Source organism: Palaemon carinicauda, chromosome 18 (genome assembly GCF_036898095.1).
Source record: "Palaemon carinicauda isolate YSFRI2023 chromosome 18, ASM3689809v2, whole genome shotgun sequence".
NCBI classification, from domain to species: Eukaryota; Metazoa; Arthropoda; class Malacostraca; order Decapoda; family Palaemonidae; genus Palaemon; species Palaemon carinicauda.
In genome coordinates, this window is record NC_090742.1 from 113,240,823 (window position 1) to 113,248,322 (window position 7,500).

Here is a 7,500-nt window from a genome sequence, read left to right on the forward strand (position 1 = left end):
GTCCATGTTGCCCAGTTTCTCCAACTTTTTTTTTTCTATAATCTATGAGTTTGATCAATCACTTTATTTATATTTCTGTACATATTGTTTTTGTTATCTTTCTTGTTAATTTGGTTTTTAAGTATGATATATCTTTTTTATTACCATTAATTCTTATACTCTCTGGAAACATTGAACAAAATGCGGGACCAGTGCGTCCTAGATTTCGTCGATGTCGTCTGCTGTATTGAAATATTCGTAGTCTTCATGCAAATATTCAAGACCTTACAGTTGCGTCCAGACAGTATGATGTTCTTTTGTGATCAGAAAATTTGGTGTCTAATATGAGACACTCATCTGCGCTCCTTATAACTGGTTTTAAGAAGGCAATAATGCTGAAGTGCAATGCCATCCCATGGGCCAGGGGAATGACGGTGTATATTAGGACTGAGTACCCTGCTTCTCATAAGTCCTGCTATGGATGTGGATGTCATGAGATTCAGGTAATAAGAGTTTGTAGGAGGCATAAAACTTCTATTTGTGCTTGATCTACCGGAATCCTGACATGGATGATTCTATCTTCGATTGTCTACTTACTATTATGACTAAGATACAAGAAGATGATAGAAAGGCCTCTTTTGTCATTGCTGGGGATTTCAATGCTCACTATAAGGAGAGGTTAAATTCTGTTTCTCCTACCGATCGCTATGGCTTAAGAGCTTTAGACTTTGCCTCTGAATAAGGCTGTGAGCCAATCATAAGTGAAGCTACTCACAGGTCTGTTAACTGCTTCGACCTCGTATACACCGACTCCATTGGCGTTATAACAAGTAAGGTTGGTTCTCCAGTTGGGACATATAATCTTGTCTTGATTTCATTAGTAGTGAAGACTGAGCAGCCTGTCCCTGGTGTATCTTACTCATGTTAGATTTATATGAAATCTGAAGCAGACTGGAATGGGATTTTGCATGATCTTTTGGGCTGGAACTGGTCACAGTTGCATGGTAGTGTTGATCCTGTACTCCCATTGAATGAGAATCTGGTAAACATAATTGTTAGGCGTATCCCTTCTCAATGAGGATTGTAAACGTGCTTATTTGGAGAAGCAGGCGGCTATCATCTTTGAAAAGGTAATAGATCAGATTTGACCTGGAATAACTGTACTCAGCTTAAAGCTTTTGCTCAGAAAGTTTATGCTTCAACTGAAAAAGAATACAATTTAACAATAAAAGAAACCTTTTCTGGTACAACCCAGGAGCATAGGTAGTTGAGTACCCTTAAATCTGAACTTTTTGGTGTAAATGTACCAGTTCCTCCTTTACTTAAGCCAGATGACTCTGTCACTCACTGTCCAAAGAAAAAGACAATCCTTTTGGTAGATGTGTTTGACAGGAAGTACAGTAATGAGAAACTCAAAATTCCTCATTCCTGTTTTCCTGAGGCTAAACTAACTAGTTTAGCTTTTCGATCTAGTGATGGACCTTGATACTTATGAGGTGTACACCCAAAGGGTATTTTTCCTTTTTTTTATAATGAATGTAAATTTCTTAGCTCTAAAATTTTCTGTTATTTTGCACAAGTTAGCGAGAAGAAGAGCTTTTAAGACTTGTTGGAGAGTTGGTAATGTTACTCCACTTAGTAGATGTGTTTGTGGTAGCTGAAGTCCAATTGACTACTGTTCAATTTCCATAACACCCATATTATTTAAAGTTTTTTTACGTCTTTCGGTGAAATGTCTTAATAGGTTTTCTGAAGGAAATAATCTGTTCCTTAGTTTGCAATTTGGTTTTCGAAAAGGCCTTGGAGCATGTGATGCCCTTCTTACAATCTCCAATGCTGTACAAAAATTCCTTGATTTTGGTCAGCAAGTTCGTATGATTGGCCTTGATTTTAGTGCTACCTTTGACCGTGTTAATCATAAGGCCCTGGTTTTTAAACTCAAACAGTTGGGAGTGGGTGGGTCGTTTCTTAGCATCTTTAAAGAATTTTTAAGTAATAGATCGCAAAGACTTCTTGTTGATGGGCACCATAGTAAGTATATGAATGTGGTATCTGATGGTCCTCAGGGCAGTATTCTTGGCCCATTACTTTTATACCATATACACATGACATGTGGTTTGGTTTAAAAAACAAGTTCGTTGCATATGCACATGATGCTATTCTCTTTGCATCAATTCTATCTCCTGAATGTAGATGTGAGGCTGCTGAGTCCCTTAATAGAGTTCTAGCTAAAATCAGTGCATGGTGTAAATTATGGGGTATGAAGTTGAATCCTAACAAAACTCAAAGTATGATTGTAAGTAGGTCAGGAATCGTGGCTCAAGATCCTGATCTCAGCATTGATAATATTTCTTTAACTTTGTATTACTCTTTAAATATAAGTTTGATTCTCGAGAGAAAATTCACTTTTGAGAAACACGCTAGGTCTGTGTCTTCTTCAATTGCACAAAAAATTGGCTTACTGAAAAAGTCTTTCAAGGTTTTTGGTGATCAATCTTTAATGAAGAAGTGTTTAAATTCTTTCATTTTACCTTGTTTCGAGTATTGTTCTCCTGTCTGGTCTTCAGCATCTGATTCTGATCTTATATTTTTTGGATAGGAACTTACGGTCTATTAAATTTCTCATTCCTAATCTAGATATTAAACTCTGGCACCGGCGTTCAATTAGTTCATTATGCATGTTACATAAGATTTTGTATAATTCTGACCATCCTTTACATTTAGATCTTCCCGGACAGTTCCTTCCTTTTCGTAATACTATGTATGCAGTTGATTCTAATAGTCAGGCCTTCTCCATCATGAGGCTCAATAATAAACAGTACTCTAGAAGTTTCCTTCTTAATCGGGTAGTTGTATCAGTCGAAATTCAAAAGTTCAAACTCGCAGCAAATGTGTTCATGTTCAACAGGCTTACATAAGTTTATTTATAGTTTATATATAAAATATATGTTATCATGTTTTATAGAATGCTTCATTTTACTTTTTATTACTTCTTACAGCGTTTATCTATTTTCTTGTTTCCTTTCCTCACTGGTTATTTTTCCCTGTTGGAGCCTCGGGGCTTATAGCATCTTGCTTTTCCAATTAGGGTTGTAGCTTTGCTAATAATAATAATAATAATAATAATAATAATAATAATAATAATAGTTCGTCTAAGTGTATCCTCAAGCAAGAGAACTCTAACTCAAGACTTTGGAAGACCATGGTACAGTGGCTAGGGCACTTCCCAAGACTAGAGAACAATGATTAAACTTTGGAGTGTTGTGAAAGAGCTGTTTAACATAGCTAGAGTCTCCTCTATCCTTACCAATAGGAAACCTGCGTAATGGAACTAAGAAATGATAAAAAGACTTTTCTCTCACTATTTGTTAATATAAAACTTATGAAGATCTTCTTAACAGTTTGGATTATTCAACCGTTAAATAATCTTCTCCTGTGTGTATACCATGCGGCATCCTAAAGAGGAAGCCTAACTTACAATGTTGGTGTGTTCAATTATCATAGAAAATTAGCCATGGATGCAAACTATTTCAAAGGTACGAAAAAACCTGATGCACATGAACATATAGTTATTATTCTACAATTAAATGTTCATATTTAATTATATCTGCTCTGTTCTACTTTATCAGAATCATTGCAATAATTCATGGAAATGCAGAAAAATCTTAATTAGAATAATCAGCCTATTATCTAGACTTTAATAACGTATTAGATACGCTAATTATATTGTTTAGAAAATATTCGCTGGTCATGATCGTAATATTGTTGTTTTTATCTGCTATCAGTTATATATGGGAAAAAAGGAATTTGAAACGATTTAAATACGTAATTTTTTTTAATAAATTTCAAGAATAAATTATATGTGACCATAGACAAACCCTTCGGTATTTAGGCAACTTCGCTTCAAATTTATTATTTCTTATAGTTTATCTTGAATTGCATGCAATAGTTGTATATTAATTTTAACCATTCATATCAACGTTGGAACAAATAAAACAAATATGTTTTTGGCCATGCTAGTATATTTTAAATCATATAAACGTTTTCTGTTAGGTATTTATTGTCAAGCAGAAAATATCCGAATTAAGCCATATATATTTTTCTAAGACTTGGTAACATTTATCATTCCCTCTCAGTCTATTCCTCATTGCAGCAATACCTTTTTGTAAGTGTCTCCCAAATTAAAGATAGTGACGCGATATAAAGTCCGACAATTAGGATGATGTATATCCCAATCATATGTATTGTTTCCAGGACCCGTCTGCTACTGTCATCATGCTTTAGAGAGAGAGAGAGAGAGAGAGAGAGAGAGAGAGAGAGAGAGAGAGAGAGAGAGAGAGAGAGAGAGATGAATAATATTAGGAACCGAAACTTATATTCATGATAGAAAAATCATTATCAAAATACATCCTTTTACTAAAGAGTCACTAAACTACAGTATGTTATAACTACTAATCGATAAAAGCAATTGAACTATGAGACATATTCATTACTGATTTCGAGCTACAGTTACTAAATAACAGTAATCCCTTGATACTTTTGTACTTACAGTTATTATCTTGTAATTAGTGTCTTCAGATGTTATTGCTTGCTTCTCCTCCCTTATATATTTTTCTCTTATTTTACGAATGTTTGAATTTTGTACTTCCTTCAGCCATCGGTCGGAAATCCCACCTTCCCTTAAATGACTTATGGCCTTGAAGAAGCGGCTTGTAAACGGGGCACCTTTTCTGAAATAAAATTCAGTTATTCTTGGTCATTATTTAAGGCTCAATAATACTGAAATAATTTAATGCGAATCATTGTTCCAAGATAGTGACATCGATACATTTTCAAGAAAAAAAGGCAATAAACTGGTAAACTGGCTCCTCGAGTAATTTAAATTTCTAATGTAAATTATATTTTGAATATAAAAGAATAGTCATTTATAAAAACTATATCCATAGCAATCCTTTTGGAAGTTGAATGGCAATACACTTTCAGTCAAAGTGTAAACTTTGTGTTTTATTTGATCGATTTTATTTAGATACAAAAACAGCATTGACACAGTTGTAATCCATCCAGCTTCAAATTGTTTATTTTTTAGCAATGCCATCAATCATCTAAAAATCTTCATTTTATATTTTGTGGATATATTTTCCAAAGATTTGATCACAAATCTATGATCAAAGATCTTTGTTCCTTCAAATCAACCATTAGGACTAAAGTCTTATATTTAATTGAGATTAAGGAAAATGTTTTTTTTTTTTTTTAACACCTTTTCATAGAAATACTTAATAACATTTTTCCAATGGAATTTTTCTCATATATTTTTATATATTTTTTTTCACCTACAGTTCTGAAAGAATATTTGCTTATGCAAAATCAGTATATGAAATACTTTATAAATTCATTATGAAGATGGATGTCAATCACGGGAAAAGACCACAAGCAAAGAATTATAAGTGCATAATCTGGTGATTGAACAACTCATGGCCCTTATCAAAACATTATATTGTACAATGACCAGTTTTGTATAACTCACCTAAAACCCCATCCAAGGGAAGGTGTCACTTTGTAATTTTCCTTACTGAAATAGAAAGGATTTTCCCCGTAATGATTCGTATACTTTGACACAATGACTTGTAGTACCATTTCTTTTCCAGTTAAGAATGAATAGCGGCCTTTGAGAACCCTTTCTAGGCCTTCCTCAGTGCCAAGCGTCTTATGAAGGAAAAGAAAGAGAAAGAAATGAAGCAGGAATATTTTCTAATTTTACAACGGTGATAAATAATTAACAAGCGTTACATGGATTTTCTGAATTACTATCTGTAATAAGCTTTAAGTTATGAAGGAAATATCAAGCAAGGAATTCTAAATATCTATATCGATAGAGTATGACGATGCGGGAAAAAGGAATATCTATTTCAAAATACTAGGTTTGAAAAGCACACAAGAGAACAATTAGTGGTAAATTACCTCCAACAAAGTGAATAGTTCTGTATTGGGAAAATAGGATGTCATTTGAAATAAATGGTTATTTCCAGAAAAGTGTTATCTTTATGAAGTTCTTTCACAAAATATCACCATGTTTTAAATACGCCATAGCTATATTATCTGTAAGGATAATTCTCTTACTCATAATCTATTTTCACTGATCTAAAAATGTCTGAGGGTGTGGGATTATATGTTGTATTATTGTATATATTAGTATTATCATTAATATTAGTTAAACTACAAACTTTGTTGGAAAAACAGGATGCTATAAGGCCAAGTACTTTGAAAAAAAAAAAAAAACAGTAAGGGGAGGAAATAAGGAAATAAATAAACTTGTCTGATCCAGAGGCGAAGTCCCAATCTCAGAAGCTTTGTGATAATTTTATCACTAATGCTCATAATTTTATTGATTTTTTTTTTTCGAAAAGCGACAAATAGCAGTTGATATAGAATTTCAGCTGCCACAGCATTTCAGACATACATGGAAATTCCTTTTTTTATGATAACTACATCTGCCTAGTTAAATATTCAATCCTTAGAGCCGAGTAGAAATAAAGACAAGGATTTAGACTGTTAGACTGTCACTCTGCCATGTTGAATTCAGGATTTTTAATTTGAATCGAAAAAAACCCTATCTCTGCTATTATTGCCGACTGGTATATATGCAAAACTTGGCTATTTTAAGATAAATCTTCCCCTATTGCTCCTTTTCTTTCTTTAATAAAAAGAGCCACAAATACCTTAAAATATCAAATTAACTCTATCATTGGATAAAAAACAAAGTGAAATGGCTTTTTAGGATAAGTATTTCTACGTTGCTTGGCAATATATATATATATATATATATATATATATATATATATATATATATATATATATATATATATATATATATTTATATATATATATATATATATATATATATATATATATATATATATATATATATATATATATATATATATATATATATTATATTAAAGAATCATCCAAAAGGACAAATTTCTTTTTACCTCTAGATGTTCATAGGCAAATCGAATGTCTGGGTTGTTGCTTTCTTTAAAGAAACTCAACATTAGACCACGATTCGTCCCTTGATCGAGGCCCCATGCCCAGTTAACCTGTTTAACCAGGTCACTGAATGAATTTATTGGAGGTGTTTTTCCTTCTACGGTCAGGAGAGCAACGAGGGATGACTTGAAAACAGTTGTCAATAAGAGTGAGAAGATGATCCACCAGCACACCAGCATCTACGTGAGAAAGTCATTTTTCAAGTGTTGTTTTTTTATTGGATGTTTGCCCTAGAACGATATCGTTATAAAGATTTAGGTCGAGCAACATAGTACGTACCTAAGTATATTGCATATTATTTATTTGGAACATGGATTGAATTTTGATGTTTCAACTCAAAAAACCGAATAATAAGTAATTTTCGTACTTGTGAACAGATACCAAGTTTCATTACTAAACTCATGATTGCATAAAAATACATTATTTCCTCCTGTATCAAACAAAATACTAATATATATTTATATATATATATAT

At 32.6% G+C, this 7,500-nt stretch overlaps 1 pseudogene; it reads right to left on the reverse strand.

Moving 5' to 3' along the window:
- Positions 1-7,500, reverse strand: part of LOC137657496 (probable glutamate receptor) — a 32,679-nt pseudogene that overhangs the window by 6,838 nt on the left and 18,341 nt on the right.